Source organism: Palaemon carinicauda, chromosome 5 (genome assembly GCF_036898095.1).
Source record: "Palaemon carinicauda isolate YSFRI2023 chromosome 5, ASM3689809v2, whole genome shotgun sequence".
NCBI classification, from domain to species: Eukaryota; Metazoa; Arthropoda; class Malacostraca; order Decapoda; family Palaemonidae; genus Palaemon; species Palaemon carinicauda.
Window position 1 is genome coordinate 21,600,161 of NC_090729.1, and position 23,895 is coordinate 21,624,055.

A 23,895-nucleotide genomic window follows, 5' to 3' on the forward strand; every position below is an offset into this window, starting at 1 on the left:
AGATAGATAGATATATAATTTCATGATGAAAGATTCGTCTATCACCAGTGTGGTCACTCTTGGTAAGTTACTCGAGTATACTGGTTGAGGTAGGCTTTCCCTGCATACCTGAAAAACGTACCTGGGATTTAAATGTCTACATATATATATATATATATATATATATATATATATATATATATATATATATATATATATATATATATATATATATATATATATATATATATATATATATATATATACATATATATATATATATATATATATATATATATATATATATATATATATATATATATATATATATATATATATATATATATATACATATATATATATATATATATATATATATATATATATATATATATATATATATATATATATATATATATATATATATATATATATATATATATATATATACAACGGATTTTGTGCGATACGAAAAATCTATTTTCGGGTGAGATGGCCATGTCGTCCTGAAGGAAGTTCCTTAAAGAAGCTTCGTAAGGGACATATATATACTACAGTGATATTCCCAAAGAATTTAACCTTTAGGTATCCAGAATTATAACTCCTGGCGCGAATATCCTTAAAATTTCTCATAAGGATATCCCAATATCAGCGGACGCATTCTTGACACGCCTCCATAGCAATCTGCACTGCAAACAGCGTTCCCGCTTCGAGGAGGATGTGGTAAAATAAAAGGGAGCCATACAAAGGCTATCCCCGCTCTCGTAATACTATTGGGAATACAACAGGACCATTCCTACGATGGCGGATATTCCTTGTAGCATTGAGCATGGTTTTACAGATACAGTACCACGGGAGGGATACTGTGAAGATCTTTTCTTTTAGAAGAGATGGGTGGGTCCATCAGGATGACATGGCCATCTCACCCCAAAATAGATTTTTTGCTTCGCTCAAAATCCGTTTTTTGGACTCAAGCCATGTCGTCCTGATGGAAGCATACCAGAGCATTAGTGCATCTGTGGATTTCTATCAGTCCCTTAACCTTATAGCAACCTTTTCTATGGTCATGGGGACCACATGAGACAAGGGACGTTACCGTTATTCCTCACCATTACTAATCAAAACCAATGTTAGTGCTTCCTGCCTCCTACAGGGAAGAGTCATTGTCGATAGTAGAAAAGGGATCTTGAGGTTAACATACATAGTATGACCAAACATAAGTACACACTGAATATACAAATAGTCTCATAGTTGTATGTTTTGCTAAAATAACATCAGTGTCTCTTATATCTATTATTTGATGCATACAAATATATGAGGGATACTTACTTTGGTAAGTTGAAGAACTCTGGCATGTATACATATAATTGTCTGGCGAAAGTAGACGCACTACATTCTAATAGACATTTATTACTAATAAATAACTAAAAGATGTTCTGTAAAATGAATACATTATGACAATTGGATAATACTTTTAACGAGTACAGAGACTATATTTCCCTCTAGAAGGAAGAAATGATGATTGCCACTTCCAGACTGAAGAAAAATTATAAAACGATTTCTCTTCATAATTCCTGTACTGGTTACTTCTATCTGCACTGTGTATTTCATACACCGGCACTAGTGCTATCTGTATAATTCCATGGTAACACTTAATTAAAACAAGTCACACCTAAAAAGGGCGACCTCTTCTCCCTTTAATTGACAGTCCCAGTCAATTAGCTGTTCATCGTAGAATTAGACGGCAGGTTAAATATTCTACCTGGCGTCACCACATATAGCTTCAGATCATGGATTTGTCTAGCATAGTGTATGTAGAACACTCTGGATGATTCCCATCCGTTACATGGGCGAGGACATGTGAGGTGCCAAACAATAAACTGTTTACCACAGTAATTAAGGGGCAGGTTTTAATACACTACTCGCCACCACTTCAAAGGATTTCAGTTCATGCACTTGTTTGCATAGTGTTTGTAAAACACTCTGGATGATTTCCTTCCAGTGTATGAACGAAGGCACTCAAAGTCCATATACTGAAAGAAGTTCAGTGGTGAAGCAATCTTACTCGGATTATGACCTGCGGGAGTACTGTCCGGATCCGCTCTACGAATAAAGTAGGTGAGCTTCGCCCTTAGTTGTTTTAGGGATGAATTTGATCCATAAGTTTCTCCTTCAAAGAGCTGTCCTCCCCTGAAGTCTGAAGTTTTATGAAGATAGACCTTTAGACACTCTACAAGACATAGAGAGACATCTTCCTTCAGAGGTCAGATTCTCCAAGTACCCCACCTCTTAGTGGGTAGCTCGTTTTTAGCGAGAAAGGATGGATCAGGAAATAGATTCAGTTCTCCCACTTCCGTGAACTGATTGTGACCCTCATCTCAGGATAGGGCCACTATTTCACTAACTCTAGCCCAGGCGGCGATAGCGAACAGAAAAATAACCTTTTGGGTTAGATCCTTAAGAAAACAATCTTCATTGTTCACAGATGAGGCATAACGTAAGAGCTTGTCCAAAGACCAAGAGATGGGCTTTGGTGGTACCGCGGGCTTAAGCCTAGCATATGCCTTTGGAATCTTATTAAACATTTCATTCGCCAGATCCACTAGAAAGGCATATAGGAGAGGCCCAGTCAAGGCTGACTTGCACGTATTTATCGTATTGGCCGCCAGACCTTGGCTATGAAGGTGGACAAAGAAGGACAGACAGAAGTTTATTGAAATTTCTTTTGGTCCTTTTGCTTTGATAAACGAAACCCACTTTTTCCAGGAAGACACATTGTCTTCTAGTTGACTTGGCCTTGTATTCTTCTAAGAATTCTATATTGCCTTTTGAGATCCCAAACCTTTTTCTAACCGCTAGAGCGAGAAAATAATGAAATAAAGGGTTTGGGTTCTCTGTGATAAAACGAAGGCAGTTAATTTCCGAATCTTCAGAGATATACCTATGGTCAGAGCTAGGACCAGCCTTATCTAGTCTATCAGCCCCACTAGAGGATCCTCGTATGGGGTATATAGCGAAGTAGTTTCTTGAAGACGCTCGCGATGAAGAGGTCGAATTGCAGTTCCGGGACTTGTTCCCATCTGGGAGGGAATATGTCTGTGACCATGGACCATTCCAACTCTATAGGTTTGGATCGAAATAGAGTATCCATCGTCACATCGTGGATCAGTTGTAAATGAACTGCTGGTAGGTGCCGTCCCTTTAAGAGAGGGATGGGTAACTTCACCAAGACTGAATGAGACGTTCGAATGTGATGTCTTATTATTACTTCGGAGTCCCATATTAGTCGTAGGGAGTCTGATCTCTGTGGAAGGAGCTCCCCCACCACTGAAAGGAACAGCAGAGTCTTGGGACTTTCGTGCTCTAATTTCTGTTAGAGAAGCGATTAAAAAGGGACCGATTTCAGTCTTTTTTTATCTCTTCAAGCGTTTGATGCGTGTTTTCTCCAAGCTCTTAACGCATCTTTCCGCTGTGCCCTTACCACCAGGTCTGTCACTATAGCGAACTGGGGATAGTTTAGCGATTTCTCCTGTTGGCGTTTTGGAATTCTGACTGAATACCTGAGTCTCTTGACAGACCTCACGAGCTCCTTTTATATTTCCAAAGGAGAGGAGAGTTGATGTGACTGAGGGCTTCTATGCTTTTTTAAACATCGAAACCCCTTAGCTGAAGAAAGTGGAGACTTCTAGAATCTTATCTTGCATCCATGATGTCCCGGGAAACGGGTCATCTCTTTGAATGCACATTGGCTTGACACTTCGGGTGCTGCCTACTCCAGCCTCTTGATCAGGTATATTAATACCTGAACTATTTCTAGGCTTGAATTTGACGTGACTAAGTTCGTCAATCCTTTGAAGACATGTATCTTCCTTAGGATGAATGTTACTCTCTGTAACATGAATTCTAGATAGGAGGAAGGGGGATGGTTGACTGGAATGTTCCGAAGGACACCTTTCAGGTCAGACAAGACTACGAACACCCTTAATTGGAACAAGGTCCATATATTCAGAAAGATTAACATTCAGAACTTGCTGTTTTTTATGAACTTGTTGAGTGGCGACAAGTTCAGAATGGCTCATTGATATCTTGAGTCCTTCTCGTGAACACGAAGCAGCCTTCCCTGGAACTCGATGAGTTAAAGTTTTCTTATTACCTGTATGCTCTATAGCTCTCAGGTATACTCCTCCAGGAGGGTTTTGAACCGTAGGAGAAGGTAAGGAAATGATGGTAGGGACATTTCTGTTTCCCATCAATGGCTCATCTTGAATAGGCTTTGGACCGAAGGATCGAAGGTCCTGCGATCCTGAGGGAAAGTTCCTCTTACCTGAAGCGTCTTTATGCTTCGAGTAGTTAATAGGCTTAGACTTTTGACCATCAGCCTGTAGCACCGTGGTCACTGGAATAGTGGGATTTTGTTGAGCAGCCTAGATATTTCCAGCATTACCGATTTTCTTTCTAGGTTGGGGACCCACAACCACAGAAGATTTTCTCTTTGAAGGAATGCCCCATTTTTGGAGAAGACCTATGTTCTCCATGGTGGCGTTCTTAATTATTTCCTTAGTGACCTCGTGTGGGAAGACTTCTTTACCCTAGATATTGGAAGATATTAGCTTCCTTGTTTCGTGGTTTACTGTTGCATCAGCAAACACAAACTCTCTACATGCTCTCCTAGCCTTCATAAAGACGTAAAGGTCCTTCACCAAGATAGCCATATACATTTTGGCTATGACCATGAGCATGTCTGGGGTACTTTCGAAGGTTTAACACAACTCTATGTAGTTTTGTAGAGAAATGGATGTCGCAAGTCTCTCCTTTGACTACTGTTTATTACACAAGAGCAACTCAGATAATTTAAGTAGACATACCTTGAACTGTCGACTTGCGACATCCTTGTCTAATTTTCCTACTGAAAATGTCAAATGGACTTCCTTCCAATCCTTTTTTGTCCGGGAAAAGCTGGTGACAAAGGTTTGCACTCATTGAGTGTGGGACATGGCTTACCCGCCTCTACCGCTTTGGCAACAGAAGTAAATGCCTTCCCCATAAAGGGGAATGAGAGTGAAGTAGGAGCAAGAAAGGACGGGTGTCTGTTATTCAGTGAGAATACCTTCGACTATGAATAACCTGCCTTTCTTAGACTACCTGAAAGGATAGTCTGTTCCTTATCATGATCGAGAATCAAGACCTCCTTTGGTTCCGTTCCTTTTCTTGACTTTGTTTCGTACTTCAGTCGAACCCAACAATTAGGGAAAGCATCAAAGCTTGGCCAAAATTGAATTTTGTCCAATGGAACAGCACCTATTTTCTCTGAGATGCAGAGATTGCCATTTGAAATCGGCATCTGCTCCGCGAACCTCCAGGGATTGGTTATGGAGCATGTTGGTAGGTCTTGATTCTTGGGTTGTTTGAATGACCCCTGGGAAGCGACAAGAGAAACTGTACGAGGATCTATCTTGCGTTTTACTTCTTGCTTTTCGTTTTGTCTACGAAAGCTCTCTATTTGATTCTTCAACTGGATACATAATTGTACCACAGTATCCAAATTAGGAGTAAAGACGAAGATGTTGACATCGATGGCTCTAAAGCCAGCACAGGCTGAGGAAATTCCGTTGCAGCATTTTCCTCTTCTACCTTGGGGCATTTCTTACCCTTAATACCAAAGGTTTTCTGGCCGTCAGGGGATGTAGTTAGCTCCTGAGGCACTACTGTTTCCTCACTTGCTTCTGGAAATAGTAGCTTACGCATCCTATCATTAGGTAGGAAAGGTACCAAAGATATCTTTTGAAAGGCTCTCACCCAGTTGCGTAATTTATATTGAGCTGTATACCTAGTCTCTGTAGAATTGGGATTTTCAAAACCTTCGGACATTAATGTCCAACATATATTGCAAACATGTGGGTTCCAATAATGTAGGGATCCGGAAATAATATTGCAGGGGGCATGAAACCTGCAAGTAATATGACCGTAAAAATACTTATTCTTGGCCTTGCAGAGGACTGCAGTACAAGGTATCTGGTGTTCCTCCTGAAAAGAAAGGAAAACCAAATGAGTATACAATGGATTATTTCCTTGACAATCAACATGCAAATGTCCTTTACAATAAAGTAGCTTAGGATAGTAAGCTATAAAAGGATAGTAGGAGATACATACTTGTGTACCCCTGTGAGCAAATGCTGTTGCCTCGCCTCAGTAATAACAACATGGAGATTTCTCTATAGAGTAACTCCATGTAAACGGACTCTTACCCCTAGGGGTAGAGAGGTATCAAATCACTGTCCCAAAATAATGTTAATACTCTGGGGTCAGGATGACTGATTCTCGATCAAAATATTGAAGAAAACTATTCATTCAATATATGAATGGTACCAGCGGAATGCTCGTACAAGGGTACCCAAGGTATGTCAGAAAAATACTACTGTATCATGGTACTTTAGTTTTCTAATTGCAATAAGTCTATATTGCAATTTACTGGCTACTGTACATTATGTATTGTAGTCTAGTCATTATGCTGCCTTCATAGTAGCATATGACAGTATGGTCCCTCTAGTATGAAGCCAGCTGGACTAGGAAAATAAAGACATACATTTGTATATCCCACTCAGCCTATTTGCTATTGTCTTCCTACTATATTAAAACATAGAGTTTCCTGATCAGGGACACTCAAGGAAAAAGGCTCTACCCTTTAAGGGTCAGAAGTGTATTACTCCTGCCTTGAATTGTTTAATATTGTAGGGTAATCCTAATACTGATTTCTAATCAGGATATTGAGGAAATCATATTCATTCCATTTAGGATTGGGATCAGCAAATGCCCGTGTTGGATATCCAAAATATATTCAAAATAACTACTAGTAAAAACTATATAGTAGTTTTCTATCTGAAGTATATTCTATCCTCTAGATATACTGGCTACCTGTATAATATATACAGTAGTTCAGTCGACATGTAGCCGGCATAGCTAGGCCTTGCTGGCATACCAGGCATGCTAGTTAGAGAGAGAGAGAGAGAGAGAGAGAGAGAGAGAGAGAGAGAGAGAGAGAGAGAGAGAGAGAGAGAGAGAGAGAGATAGCATGGGAAAAAGCTACTCCTTATTGTGAAGGTATACAGTAATTAAGGATGTAAAAGTCTAATTTGACTGCCTTTCTCCAGAAAGAAGGTTCTAATAGAAGGGGAGAATGTACCATTCAGGCTTCCATGCAGCTACAGTACTATTGCCAACAAGGTACCGCAATTACACTGCCAGCCGGCAAGTCCAGCAGTACCAGTACAGTCGGCGTGCTGCCAACTGAGTCAGCACTATCTCTGCCGGCCTGGCCGGCAGTACCCCGGCAACAGTACATGTAGCAGCAGTCCAAGGGAGGACTGAAGAACCTTGGGAACAGAAGGGACTTCCCTCTCACAGCCATCATGATCTCCGGCAGCCGCCAGCTACCGGCAGCCCTCTTGGCTGACGGCTAGGCCGGCAGTTGCCGACAGATAATGTGGTTGGCGGCAGTATGCTCTGCCGTTAGCCAAAGTCATGGCTAGAGAGGGAGTCTGGCTGGTTCCGGCAACCTACCGGCAAAGGTAAGGCTACAAGATGACGGCCTAAAGAAAGACAATGGCTCAGCCATCAAAAGTGGACAGAGGGGTAGGGAATAGGGTCCTTTAACGAGTGTGAAAGGAACCTGTAAAAGAAACTCTGTTTCGGTATTGGCAGAATCCCAGGGAACAGGAGAGTCTCAGTTCTCCATCCCAGAGATTGCCGACACAGTTAAAGGGATAACGGCACTGCCGCCTCCTCTCAACAAAGAAGTAACTGAGTTCCAGTGTCATGTATCCTAGGCTAAAGAAAATTACTCTTCAGCCCAGAGTACTGTGGCACAGGATTAGTCTTTAAGTCGCAAGGAGAAGATGGTATCCTACCATAACTTCGAGTGCGGTTAAGGAGGGCTAACCTCCATTGCCGGCCACCTAGCCGGCAGAGGAATGATGCTATCTTACAACCCATTCGCATTGCCAGCAGGACAAACCCTACGTAAGCCATGTCTGAATAAAATTCAAGGCACGGCTATTAGGGTTGTAGCCTGAGGCTACAAACAGTGGGAAAGAGATTACCCTTAATTCTCCGAAGAGACATGTAATGTTTCATAACATTCTAGGAGGTATCAGTCTCCACTGAATGAAAACAATACACGAGGGTAACCGGAGAAAGTCTGAACGTATAGTAAAACGTCTAGGTATGGTTACCTAGGCTATACAAGATCTCGGTTACCTAAATCACCGAAAATCTAACTATATGATCGACAGAGAAAAGGCTGAAACAAAAATTATGATCATTATCAAGACTTCACAAAAATAATTACCTAAATAGGTAAATAATTAAAAAAAATAAAGCCATTAAAAACTGGATGTCATTCTGCTATCTAAATAACACATGCCTAACAAACGATGGCGCCATGGCGCCTCCAGGAACTGGCCTAGCTCTTAAGCACAATAAAATACTCTAATTTCATTGTGAAACAGGAGCTAAAATATACTAATAGTAAAGACCCGATACTCAATTTTCCAGATGTGGAAGAAGATGGAGAAAGCATAACTATAATCCTTTAAAACCATCGAAAAGTTAGATCACCAGGGATTACCACCGACTGAGATCGTTACAAAATAAGGAATGTCCGCCATCATGGGAATGGCGCTGTTGTATTCCCAATAGTATTACGAGAGTGGGGATAGCCTTTTTGCGGCTCCCATTTATTTTGCCACATCCTCCTCGAAGCGATAACGTGGTTTTAGGGTGCAGATTGCTATGGAGGCGTGTCAAGAATGCGTCCACTGATATTTGGATATCCCTAGGAAAAATTTTAATGATATTCGCGCCTGGAGTTAGAATTCTGGATACCTAAAGGTATAATTCTCTGGGAATATTACTGTAGTACATATATCCCTTAGGAAGCTACTTTAAGGAACTTCCATCAGGACGACATGGCTTGAGCCAAAATATATATATATATATATATATATATATATATATATATATATATATATATATATATATATATATATATATATATATATATATATATATATATATATATATAATATATAAATATATATATATATATATATATATATATATATATATATATATATATATATATATATATATATATATATATACACGTATATATATATATATATATATATATATATATATATATATATATATATATATATATTATATATATATATATATATATATATATATATATATATATATATATATATATATATATATATATGTATATATATATATATATATATATATATATATATATATATATATATATATATATATATATATATATATATATGTATATATATATATAAGTGTGAAATAAAATCAATGGAGGGAAATGAGTGGCCAAATCTCACATCTCAGTGTGTTGTGGTAATCCTGCCACCCTATTATTTAAAACATTTCCATATTATTGATATGCATTTACTTCATGGTAAAGGATTTAATTTAATAAAGACATACAAGGACATGTCAGTATTGAATGAATCAAGATATTCATATTTAGACGCTACAATATACTAGCAAGGTAACCAGTTAATTCCTTCTATATCTAGATTCACTTACTAGGAAATTATACAAAGCCACCATTCAAATCACAGTGTTTTTATGATTTTCTTTTACTTTATGATAAACAGTTATGGATATAATATGATTTCTTAAGAGAGAGAGAGAGAGAGAGAGAGAGAGAGAGAGAGAGAGAGAGAGAGAGAGAGAGAGAGAGAGAGAGAGAGAGAGGGGTGGGGAGGGGCCCATATTAAGTCTATTATCAATATAATTCTATTTGAAGAATAATTAGGTTGCCTAGCGTCCAAATACAAAGGTCATTGACACTAGGCAGCGTCTAACTGCCTCAAGGTAGAGTGAAACAGTGAAGAAACTATCATAAAATCATCATCTCATATCTTTGAAGACGGAGAGGGTTTTCGAACGTTCATATCAGACTATTTTTTCAAACTCAACATTTCATATATTATTATGTAAATTTATAAGAAATATAGACATCATTGAAGTTTTTAAACGCTTATGCTAGGAAAGTAGAATTACCTTCACAAGAAAAAATAAATAAAATGAATCCCAATTGTTATTTTAAGGAATATTTTATTTTACCATGTTCGAAACCTTGTTTTCTATTATACATCTTTAATTTTGCCTTAAGTCTCCGGATGAAATCTTCAAGATTTCATATATAAGACTTATTACACACATAACTATATAACTATATGAAAGACTCAATAACTAATAGATCTATTCACCCGCAACCCGCAGACCAAACGGATCAATGGGTCGCCGGTAACTGAACAGGTAAGATCTTATTGAAGCTGGGTTTTGTCTTAAAAATGTATACAGACTCCAAGATTCTCAGTTGGCTGAGGTTACTATATCTGTCTATAATTTTGAAATTTTCCTTAGAAATGGCATGACCAGATTTAAATGCAGGGTCATAAATGGCTGAAATTGGTTTCTTATTTAAAGATATATTACTTCATACCGATCTCCCAATGTGCTCCGAAATCCAACACTAAACCTGTCTAAATGTGCTTTCAGTGTAACACTCATTACAGAGTGTACATTGAAAAGTGTATATGAGATCGGAACACAAGGGAGTAGGTAGACTCCCCTTATATTTAAAAAGTGAGCCAACCGAGAACTTGTTAGTAAAAATCAGTTTCAAATCTATATGGGAATAACACTTCCCCACAACACTCATAACCTCTGTTCTTAGACTCTCCGAAACATAACCATAGTACGAAAAGGAGACATATAACTTTTTCTTACTGACCGTTTGAATTGCTAAATTTTGACTGTATATTTTACCTAAAAAAAAAATGACTTGATTGTAATAGAGGTTCAGAGGGAACCCATTGTTAACAAAAATTATTTTAGAAAATGTTCTTTCTCATGAAACCCCAGATAATTTGAACATACCTGATACCATCGGTATGACAGTGTTTTTATCGAATTATTTTCTTAGAATTTTTGGTTCTGTACTTAAAAAATTAATGCTTATTCCTTAATTTTTTTTTTTTCCGAAACACTGAAGTTTCAAAGGTATTATTTTTCCGAGAGACCAAGACATCAGGAAAAGGCAAAGTATCATCCTCTTCATTTACTTTCGTAAATTTTACATTACCACGCTATATATTCAAATAATCTAAAAACTTGCTTGTCTGATTTAAATTTTTTTAAAGTAAAAATGCATCATCTACAAATGGACGGTAAAAAAAAGGCTTAAGTTCCACAGAACAATGTGTGTAAATATTAACCACAATGGCCTTTAATACCAAATTCTATCTTAGGAATATATATCTACTGGAACTCATTTTATGGTAATAGCTTCTGGCCAGGTAGAGATTCGAACCCCTGCCTATTCAGTCGAGAACCATGCCTGCTATGACTCTTCCAACTGAGCCATCTCTCTTGGTGGCTCAGTTGGTAGAGCACTCACAGGTATGGTTTTCGGCTGATTAGGCAAGGGTTCAAATATCTGCATGGCCAGAAGGTATTACCATAAAATGAATTCTAGTGGATATATATACCCAAGATAGAATTCGGTATTGAATGCCATTCTGGGTGTTAATGATATATATATATATATATATATATATATATATATATATATATATATATATATATATATATATATATATATATATATATATATATACATAGATAGATAGATAAATAGATATATAGACAGATAGATAGATAGATAAATAGATAGATAGACAGATAGATAGATAGATAAATAGATAGATAGATATATGTGTGTGTGCCTGTGTGTGTGTATGTGAGTGTGAAGCTACTTGGGTCAAAATATTCAAATATAATAGCTCAATTCTTTCATATTTTCAGTTTCTATCATATAAGTTATGGTGAGTAGTTACTGTCATTAATCTTATCAGTGCTATTAAACGGATTTTGAACGAAGCGAAAAATCTATTTTTGGGTGAGATACCCATGACGTCCGGATGGAAGGTTCCTTCTGTAGATTCCTAGGGTATATTTAACTACAGTGGATATTCCCAGAGAATTAAACTAAAGGTTATCAGAGAATTCTAACTTCTGGTCCAAGTACCCTAAAGGTTTCCCTCTAGGATATCGTATATTAACAGGGGACGCATGTACTAACACGCCACATAGCTATCTGCACCCCATATAAAGTTAACACTTCGATATGGAAAGGTGGCTGAGTAACTGAGGAGCCGTTCCACAGTTACACTCATCCGTGGCTGCTTTTGGTACTCGAGACGTAAACAAACGGGCATCATTGCTAAATGACGTCACGTCGTCCTCATCCTGAGCTCAGCTTCTGCTAATCTTCATGATACAGCAGGTCAGGGAGGGGCCTGAAAGGCTGAACTAGAAAAGACGGGAGGGTCCATCAGGACGTCATGGCTATCTCACCCGAAAATAGATTTTTCGCTTCGCTCAAAATCCGTTTTTTGAGCTCAAGCCATGACGTCCTGATGGAAGTGTACCAGAGAATTAGTGTATCGTGGAATTTTTCCCCTTTTTAATGCAAGTGCCAAGGGCTTCGAACAGTAGTATAGAACATGTCCTTACCAGAGATTCTATGATTAACTAGCTTCCTGCCCCCCTGGCAGGGAACTCCCGGTGGACAATAGGAACATCTCAAAGCGATCATTGAAGTGCTACTCACCCTGCGGAGAGTTCGTGCTGGACTCGTAGACAAGACTAAGGTTAATATTCGGGTAGGAATATTATCAAGCATAGGTAAGTAAATAACATTTACTACTCTCCCTGGAGGAGAGATCGATCTGGTCTCGGAGACAGGACAAAGGTTAATATTCGAATAGGAATATTATCAAGGCATGAGTGAGCATATAACATAATTACATATACTATTCTTCTCATTATTCAGAGAAAAAAGGGGGTAAATGAAACTATAACAATCGTATATTTCTTGATAAAGAATAGGAGCGGATAGAGACGCACATGGAATAAAATAGACATTTTATCTCAAAGATTGCAGATCATTATGGTAGTAATTACAATGATGAACATAGATTTTATTTACAATGATAAAAGAATAATATACATGGAAAATAAAGACTTTAATCTTGAATCTGAAAAGAAAATTTACTTTTAGAAACACAAGTTCCCGAGGAACGTCAGTCTTTTTCAAAGAAAACACATCATGCCCTAGGGCATGTGCCACTCATGTAAAGTCTATGACATCTCACCTTCGTAAGAACAGTCTATTAGAAACACTAAGTGTCCATTAAATCACTATGTATCACAAAAGGGTCAACACAGGCACCCGTAGAGTTAAAGTCCCAAGTAACTCACTGTTCTATGCAGAGTTAAACAGCAGGTTTCATAACACTACCTGCAGCTACCACGAAATGCTTAACTTCGTGCACTTGTTTTGCGTAGTGCTTGAAGAAAACGCGTAATGATTTCCAGCCTATAAAGCTTTTGAGGCTTTCGAAATCCATACTCTGGAAGAAGTTCAGAGAAGAAGCGACTTTTCTAGGATCATGACCTGCGGGTGTACTGTCAGGATCCGCTCTGTGAATGAAATAGGTGATTTTCGCTCTTAGTTGTTTCAGTGACAGGTCGCTACCCGATGTTTCTCCTTTCAAAAGTTGTCCTCCACCGAAGTCTGAAGTTCTTCGAAGATAGACCTTAAGACTCTCCACTGGGCATAGAGAGACATCTTCCTTCAGGGGGCAGATTCTCTAAGGGCCCCATCTCTTGGTGGGTAGTTCATTCTTAGCAAGAAACGTCGGATCGGGGAAGAGGGTAAGCTCTCCTGTCTCTGTGAACAGGATATGACCCTCTTCTCATGATAATGCCACTATTTCACTGACTCGGGCTCCCGAGGCGAGAGCAAAAAGGAAGATAACTTTTTGAGTTAAGTCTTTCAGAGGACACAAATCGTTGTCCAGGCTAGAGGCAAAATGGAGTACCTTGTCCAGGGACCAGGAGATATGTTTCGGTGGGGGTGCTGGGCGTAGTCTAGCGCATGCCTTTGGCTGTTTATTGAAGATATCACTGGACAAATCAATCTGGATGGCATATAAGAGTGGTCTAGTTAAGGCCGATTTGCAGGTGGAAATGGTGTTGGCCGCTAAGCCTTGTCCATGAAGGTGAATGAAGAAGGACATACAAAAATCAATGGTGATTTCCGTAGGATTTTTTGCCTTGACGAAAAAGACCCACTTTCTCCAGGAAGATTCGTATTGCCGTCTGGTAGATTCAGTCTTCTATTCCTTGAGGAAGTCTAAGCTTTTATTCGAGATCCCAAACCTTTTCTTTGCGGCTAAGGAGAGAAAATCATGAGATGAAGGTCCCTGACTTTCAGAGATTAAGCGAAGACAGTCGACTTCTGTACTCGTTGAGAGAGAACTGGACCCGGTAGGGGAATCAGCGTGGGTTGCAGCTCCAGGACCAGAGGGTACCAGTTGCTCCGGGGCCACTTGGGAGCCACTAAGGCAGCTGTCCCTTTGAAGGTTCTCAATTTGGAGAGGACTTTCAGCAGAAGGTTGGGAGGGGGGAACAGGTATATCCTGGACCATCTGTTCCAATCCAGTGACATGGCATCCACTGCTTCTGCCTTGGGGTCCTCGTACAGGGCCACATATCGAGGAAGTTGATTATTGTCGCAAAGAGATCGATCTGAAGTTCCGGGACTTGGTGAGAGATGAAGGAGAATGACCTTGCGTCTAGAGACCATTCCGACTCTATTGGGCTTATCCTTGATAGGGCGTCCGCCGTCACGTTGTGGAATCCTTGTGGGTGAACTGCAGACAGGTGCCATTTCTTCTTTTCTGCCAAACAAAAGATCGGAAGAAGTACTTGATTTATCTGGGGCGATCTCGAGCCCTAACGATTGAGACATCTGACTACCACCGAGTTGTCCAAAGTCAGACAAATGTGGATCGAGGGAGGCGGGGAGAGTTTCTTCATGGTGAGAAGAACCGCTATGGCCTCCAAGATGTTGATGTGAATCGTCTTGAATAGGGGAGACCATGTTCTTGAACCTGCTGTTGGTGGGAGTGACCTCCCCAACCCTCCATTTAAGCGTCCGTGTGGATGTTGATCGATGGAGGTGGGTGTTGAAGAGGAATAGACCTTCTCAGGGCCTTTGCTTCTGACCACGGCTTTAAGAGTAAGCGAAGTCTGTTTGGAAGCCGTCTCTTGGGGTCTCTTCGAGCGATGGATGCGAAACGTCTCCAGACACCCGCGGCATCCTTTAGCTGTGCGCGAAGCACTGGGTTTGTCACAGAGGTGAACTGTAGAGAGACGAGAACTTGTTCCTGCTGTCGTCTTGAGATCCGTTTGGATTTTAGAAGCCTTCTGACAGACCCTGCTATTTCCTTCCTTTTCTTCTGTGGGATGGAAAGGCGGTGTGACTGAAGATCCCAATGGATTCCCAACCATTGGAACTTCTGAGCTGGAGAGAGGCGAGATTTCTCGGTGTTTATCTTGAAGCTCAGATGCTCTAGGAACTGGGTGACTTTGTTGTAGGCTCTTACACAATCTTCGGGCAATGTCGACCAGACTAACCAGCCGTCTAGGTAGGCCATCACTTGGACGCCCTGAAGACGGAGCTGTTGGACGATTGCGTTTGCCAGCTTGGTGAAGATCCGTGAAGCTACGTTGAGCCCGAAGGCGTAAGTTACGCCCTGAAGGCGTAACTTTTCCTTTGGAGTCAAAATCCTAGGTAGGAGGAAGCGTAATGATTTATTGGGATGGGCCAGTAGGCATCCACCAGGTCTATGGAGAACGTGTAGGCCCTTTGAGGCAGAAGGGTCCTTATTTGTTAGAGAGTCAGCATCGTGAATTTGTTTTTCGCAATGAACTCGTTGAGAGGGGATAAGTCTTGAATGACTCTGAGTTTGTTGGAGTCTTTCTTGGGAACGCAAAAGAGTCTCCCTTGGAACCTGGTTGACTTTACCCTCCTGATCACCTTCTTGTTCAAGAGTTCCAGGACATATTCTTCCAGGAGGGAGGTTGACTGTTGGAAGAATTGCTGGAAGGCTGGGGGTAGTAGAGTACAGCTCCAGCCCAGTCCCTTCTTGACGATGCTGTGTGCTCAGGGATCGAAGGTCCAACGATCCTGGAATTGGCGGAGTCTTCCTCCCACCGGAAGCATATCATTGCTTCTGGTGTCCCAAGGGTTTGCCACCTCGGCCGCTAGCTCCCCTTCCTCCTCTGCCTCTGGAGGGACGGCGAGAAGAATCTCTGCCGGAGCCTCTGAATGAGCCACTACCTCTGGGACAAAAGATAGTCGAGTGTTGCTCGTATGCAGGGGTGAAGACTGGCGACTGCGACACCACCAGTTGGGGGACCAACTGAAAGGTCTGTTGCGGCTGCGTATCCACTTGGGGAGTAGCGGGACCCGGAAACTGTCGTCTCTGTTGACGTTGCTGGGGTTTGGGCTTTGAAGCCTTCCTCTTAGGGTGAGGGCCATCATCCTGAGAGAACTTTCTCTTGCAGGACATGCCCCACTTATGGAGAAGGTTCCTATTCTCCGTGGAAGCTTTGTCCACTATCTCTTTCATCAAGGTAGATGGGAAGAGATACTTGCCCAAGATATTGGAGGATATAAGCCTCCAGGGTTTGTGTTTCACTGTCGCGTTAGCAAACACGAATTCACGATAGGCTCTGCGAGCACTAGTGAAGCTATATAGGACCTTTGTTACAGTCGCCAGGTGTGACTTAGCTAGGACCATATAAAAGTCCGAGACTCTAGTATCCCCGGCCATGAGCTCAAGCTGTACCTGGTGGGACAGCGACGCGGCGAGTCTCTCCTTCGTATCCTGTTCCCTACGAAGGAGGTGATCGTTCAGCATTGGGAGATCCTCATTAAATTGACGACCTGCTACGTGAGTCTCCGGTTTCCCTACCGTGAAGGTCAACTGGATGTCTTTCCAGTGCCTATCATCGGGGGGAAGAGTAATGGAGAAAGATCTGCACTCCTCCAGTGCAGGGCAAGGTTTCCCTTCCTCCACTGCCTTTATGACCGCTGTGAAGGCCTTTTCGATGAAGGGGAAGGTCACAGAGTTTGGCGCAACGAAGGTTGGATGCTTCTTGCTAAGCTCCAGCATCCTGGAGTTAGTGAAACCCCTACTCTTCACCGCCTGAACTAACATAGCTTGGGCCTTCGTGAGATCGAACACAATAACTTCCTTTGGTTCGGTCTCCTCCTTTGAGGCTAGTTCGGACCTGAGCCGGACGTAACAGTCCGGATAAGCCTCGAAATTTGGGAGGAACTCAACTTCTTCCAGCAAGATAGAGCCAAACCTTTCACAAATGTAAATCTTGACAGTTGTAATTGGCATATGCTCGGTGTAACTCCATGGGTTAGCTTCCGAGCAAGTGGGGAGGTCCTTAACAGAAATCCTTTTCGGTTGCTTGAAGCTGACAAGAGTTGTCCGGAATTGTTTCTGAGTTTCTCGTAGCTTCCTTTCCATGAGGGCTTCAAGTATCTTGAAGACATCTTGAGTGGCCGGGGGATGAGGGTCAGGGGTGGCAGAAGTCAAAGGAACAGGTTCCTTGGACGGTGCAGAAGTTGCTGGGGGAGCAGGAGTGACCTCGGTCTCCGAATCAGGGTATTCCACCTGATCTTCCTCATAGTCGAGTTCCTCGCCCATGAGGTTCTTCTCCGTCTCTCCCAACACCTCCGACATACGTTCCACGTTGTCGGAATCAAGATGGAATTCACGCATGGACTGAGCCATGACAACATCAGGTTCCACCACGATCTGGACGGTGGGGATCTGATCACGGCGGACCATTGAGTCTTTTGATGCTTTTGGGAAAAGCAAGGCCCTCAAGTCTTCGTTTGAAAGTTACGGTCCAACGGCGTTCTTCTGGAAGCCACGCACCTATTTGTGTAGCTTCTCCCTAGCAATGTCCCTTGCCTCCGCAGAAGGAGGATCGTCGAACGTCTCTACAAGAACACTTTTGCAGACTGTACAATTTTGCGGGTCCCAATACTTCAAGTCGCCTTTCTTGGCGGCACAGGAGTCATGGGTCCGGCACGCCTTGTGCCCGTAGAAGTCCGGGCGCTTCGCCCCGCAGAAGTTACTCTCACACTTCAGATACTCCTCCTGTAAAAGAAAGAGATCATGAGTACATGGTAGGCATGAGAATGACTTACAATACTGTAAAATTAAGGATAACCTAATCTAAAACTAAAAATAACTTAATTATAAGAAATATTAATGCTTAAGATTAAAGAGCGTAAAGGAAGTAGATAGACACATACTTGTGAATCCTGCCCAGACGGTTACCGTAACCTTATCCGTAGACAATTCCCTTGTGCCATAAGGTCACAGTGAGGGAAATCCATATGGATGATCCAAGATAGGCTTTTAACAGGAATTGTCCGCAGAGTGTAATAGGGTCTGAGAACCCTCAGATCCCTGGGGGAGAGGGGGCATAGGATAAACCCCTTATTAATTGTAGGTTCCGGCAATCGACTGCATCAAGATACACAGAGTATGCTGGAATTTTTGTAATATGCAATCAAACAGCATAGCCACAATCTTGGATGGTAAGACAATGCCTATGTGGAAGTGGCCAAGCCATCTGGCTGCAGTATATTGACTGTCGGCATGTTGCCGGCACCCAGGGAAGGGGTGCATGTCCCTTAACGTCTCATGAGGGTGCCGGCAGACGGAGGCCGGTCCTTCAGGGTGGAAGGCATCAAGGCAGACACACTGAGTATCTATAAGGATAATGCCATAGTGGCGACCGTCGGCACAGCTGCAGGTCGTCGGCATGGGACGGCGGTTCCGGCAGCCGAAGGCTGACGTCATGGTGAGCGTAAGATCAATTCATAAGATAGATATGTATATGGTCGTATACCTAGATTGCCGGCAATCAATGCCGACATGCGGGAGGGCGACTCCGAAAGTCGGCCGGCTGTTACTAAGTAAAACGAAGGGTAGGTTGTCGGCGGTAAGCCGACGGAAGGCGGCAGCCTCCGGCACACGGACAGCTGACGTCTTAAAGGGGGGGGGGGAGGCATCTTATGAAAGAATGTCACCTGAGTTAGTGGCGGTAATCGCCGGCAGTAGAGACGGCAAGGGACCAGCACCAGGATAGAAAGAGAGAAAGGTGAGGAAGGATGGAAGGGGTAAGATCCTATACCCCTCCGGCATCCCTCGGAGGAGAGTGCACTCATGATAGGAGTGGATACTCCTAACATCCGGCGGCAGGGAGCCGGCAGGTGGCCGGGTGCCTGTGGTAACCCTAGGGAGGGATAGAGGGCACTGAAAGAGGGGGGAATCCCCCGCCAGCAGGTCCACCGCCGGCAACCACCCCCATTAGAACTCTACGAAGAGTATGTGTACCAGAGCGGCCAGCTCAGCAGGAGAACAATGTTAGCCCTATCACTCCACCTAAGGTAGGAGTTGTAGGACTAAGGACAGAGGTGTGTGGGCAAGCCTACTCCAAAGGGATAGGTGGGGAGGGAGAAGGATAGGTCTTTCTAAAGAGGAGACTCTGCATGAGAGCGACCACCAAAGTTAGGGAGAACGCTCCCTAACCTAAGATAGGTAGCCCAGATCGAGAACGGTACTAATGTACCATCTAAAAATATATTAAGGCAGAGTCAATCCCCAGAGCTTAACCTAGAGTAGGAAGACTAACTCCTAGGCTAGGAAAGCTTGAAAAAAACATCGCTTGTTGCAGGGAGGAAGGAGTAACCCAACCATGTGCAACTGAGAAAGGGCAGGGCCCTTCCTAATCTCAGGGATGACCCTAAGGGAGGGTCATTCCCTTAAGGTAGGCAGAGAAGCGATAGTGTCTATGTGTGTAATATTAATTTTTTATGTCTATTTTCTATTAAAAATAGCAAATATCAAAAATATCTATTTTTATATAATCAAAATTATATATATATATATATATATATATATATATATATATATATATATATATATATATATATATATATATATATATATATATATATATATATATATATATATATATATATATATAGCTGTATCTAGTCTATTGAAGGACAAAGCCTAGGACATATGTATATTTATTATATTGTGAGATTTTAGTCTGAGTATTCAGAGCTAATCAATCTAGTATGAGAGGGAAAAAATAGAAGTAGAAAGAGGGAGAGAAATAGAGGAAGTAGAGAGAGGGAGAGATAGAGGAGAAGCAGAGAGAGGGAGAAAAAGACAGGAAATGGAGAGAATGGATAGGAAGGGAGGAAGCAGAGACGTTGAAAAAGAGAGGAAGTAGATAGAGGGAGTGAAATATTGGAAGTAAAAAGAGGGAGAGAAAGAGATGAAGTAGAGAGAGGGAGAGAAAGATAGAAAGTAGAGAGAGGGAGAGAAAGATAGAAAGTAGAAAGAGAGAGAGGAAGACAAGAAGCATATTTTTATTATTATTATTATTATTATTATTATTATTATTATTCGCTACTCTACAACTATAGTTGGAAAAGCAAGATTCTATTAGCCTAAGGTCTTCAACTGGAAAAAAATAGCCTGTGAGGGAAGGAAATAAGGAAATAAATAAACGATATGAGAAATAAGTAACAATTTATAAAATATTTTATAAACAGTAACAGCATCAAAATAAACATTCAATATATAAAATATAAAAAGATTTATGTCAGCATGTTTAACACGAAGACATTTCCTGCAAGTTTGAACTTTTGAAGTTCTACCGATTCAAGTACCCGATTAGGATAATCACTCCCAAACTTGTCCACAGGTGGAATAAAACTTCCAGAATACTCTGTAGCATTGAGCCTCATGGTGGAGAAGGCGTGACTATTAGAGTTAACTGCATGCGTATTATTGCAAACAGAAGGGAACTGTCTGGGAAGATCTGAATATATATGATCATCAGAGATATGAAAAATTTTTTGCAACATGCATAACGAACTAATTAAGTTTAATAGACAGTAAATTCCTGTCCAACAAATTAAGATGAGAATAAGAAGCTAAAGACTAGATTACTCTAAACAGTGTAGAGTGAAAGAATTAAAACACTTCTTCTGAATAGATCGATTACCGAAAATCTTAATAATCTTTCTCAATAAGCCATTTTTTTGTGCAATTAAAGAAGACAAAGACCTAATGTGTTTCTCAAAAGTAAATATGCCGTCGAGAATCACCTAGAATTTTAAGAGTGTCATACAGAGTTGAAGAAATATTATCAATACTGAAATCTGGACGTTGAGGAGTCACTGTCATTAATCTACTTATAATTATATTTTGAGTTTTGTCAGGACTCAACTTCATGTCCCATAATTTGCATTCTACACAAATTTCAGCTAGATCTCCATTAATGGGCCCAGCAACCCCAGATATACATTCAGGAGAAGGAATTGATGCAACAAGCTTATTTTCTAGGCCAAACCACATGCCATCAACAAGAACGCTTGGCTCTATATTACTTAAAAGCTCAATAATAATGCTAAGAAACGATTCAACACACTCCCAAGTGTTTCAGTTTGAAAATAAGTTCCTCATGATTAACACGGTCAAAGGCAGCACTAAAATCAAGGCCAATCATACGAACTTCCTGACCACAATAAAGGGATTTTTGTACAGGATTGAGGATTTTAAGAAGGATTTCACATGCTCCAAGGCCTTTACGAAAACCAAACTGCAAACTTTAGATGACATGGGAGTTATGGAAATTGGGCGGTAATCAGTTGGACTTGACCTACCGCAAACACATTTACATAGTGGAGTAACATTACCCATTCTCCAACAAATTCTAAAAGCTCCCTTTCTTGCTAACTTGAGCAAAATAACAGATAACTTAGGAGCTAAGAAATCCACCGTCTTTATAAAAAACAAAGCAATCCACCATTCGGGTCTACACTTCGATAAGCATCAAAGTCCATCACGAGAGCTTTAAGGAAAGAAAGAGAGGGAATGAAAGAGAGTAAGCAGATCAAGGAAGAGAAAGGGGGTAAGTGGAGAGAGGGAGAGGAAGAGAAGAAGCATAGAAAGTGAAAGAAAGAGGAAGTAGAGAGAGGGATATAAAGAGAAGGAGAGAAAGAGAGGAAGTAGAGAGAGGGAGAGATAGAGAAGAAATAAAGAGTGAAAGAAAGAGAGGAAGTAGAGAGAGGGAAAGAAAGAGAGGAAGCGGAGAGAGATAGGTGTAGAAAAAAAAAGAGAAAGAAGAGCGAGAGAGAGAAAGGGAGGAAATTTAGAGAGGGAGAAAAAGGGGAAGCAGAGGGAGAGAAGGAAAAACATAAAATATAGAGGGAGAGAAGGTGAAGAAGCAAAAAGAGAGAAGAGAAAGAGGGACGTAAAAAAAGAGAGGAAAAAGATAGAGGGAATGATAGGAGGAAGCATGGAGAGGGATAGAAAAGGGGGAAGCCGAGAGAGGGAGAGGAAGACAGGAAGTAGAGAGAGAGAGACATAGACAAAGAGGAAGCAGAGAGAGGGATAGACATGCAGAAAGCAGAGAGAGGGAGTGAAGGAGAGGGAGTACAGAGAGGAAGAGGAAGAGAGGAAACATAGATATGAAAAGAAAGAAAGTAAATAGGGAGAGGGAGAGAAAGGGAGGAAGCTTAGAGAATAAGAGGAAGAGGGGAGTCAGAGAAAGGGAGAAAAAGACAGGAAGTATTGAGAGGGAGAGAAAGAGAGGAGGCAAAGAGAGGGAGAGAAAAAAAGGAAGCAGAGATGGAGAGAAAGGGGAAGTGGAATAAGGGAAAGAATAAGAGGAAGAAGAGAGAGGGAAGGGGGAAGAAAGAAATGAGAAGGAAAAGTTCTGGGAAAATTAAATGTATGAGACGTGAATAAAAAGAAAAGACAACAGAGAAGATGGGAACTTTACGGAAGAAAATAAATGCGGAGAAAGAACACTAATTTGAAGAACGAGATGGAAAGGTAAAACAAATGATATGAGAAGGAAAGGGGAAATGAGAAATATAAGAACAGTTCTAAGAACCAGGCAAAAAAAGTATGATAAAAAACCAGATTGATTGGAATGGAAATAAGTAGAAGACGGTAAATGAAGAAGAAGGGAAGTGATGAGAGCAGACAGATTTCGAAAGATGATGAGATCTATAGCATAGACGAATATGGATCTCATTGAAGCTGTAGAAATGGAATAAAAAAAGAGTTTGTTATTGAAAATTCAATACGAATAACAAAAGCCAAGAATATAGAAAAGCGATGAAACAAACATCAGACAAAAAAGTTAAATGCGAAAATAAACCAAGAGGAGGAATAACGGCAAATGATAAACACGGATATTTTGTATAGAGTGGTGTAAGTGAAAGTAGAGGAAAATATGTGGAATATAGGAGAAAAGATCGGAAGTAAATGGATAATAATAGAGATACAATAGTAATAAAAGTAAGGCTAACGAGGAATGTTATTACATATTATGAAAATGAGATGGGAGTAAATAAGAAGAGAAAACATCGTGATGAAAAAAGGAAAATGGAATAGTCAACAATGAGGAGGAGTAAATAAATGAACCGTGAAGTAAAACGGTAGATATGTACAGAATACAGATAAAGGGGAGGGAAATCGTAATATATGTGCTATTTATTTTTTTTTTGGGGGGGGGAATATTAATTTGCGATAAAAAAGGAGGTTGGAAGAATTGGTACAACTTAGAAGAAAAATAAGTTGGGTTAACCTGAGAAACGGAAAATGATAAATAAGAATATCATTAAACAAGATGAAATGGAATGAGATTGAGAGAAAAGTTTTGGCCACACCCAAATGACTACTAAACCATTGAAAAAAACATTATGGCAGAGTGAAACAAAAAGTTACTTAATAAAGTAAATAGATAAGAGAAAATAGGAGGAACTTTAATAAAAATGACAATGTAACATATTTGAGAAACAATATCAAAGTTGAGATAAAGGGTCATGAATTA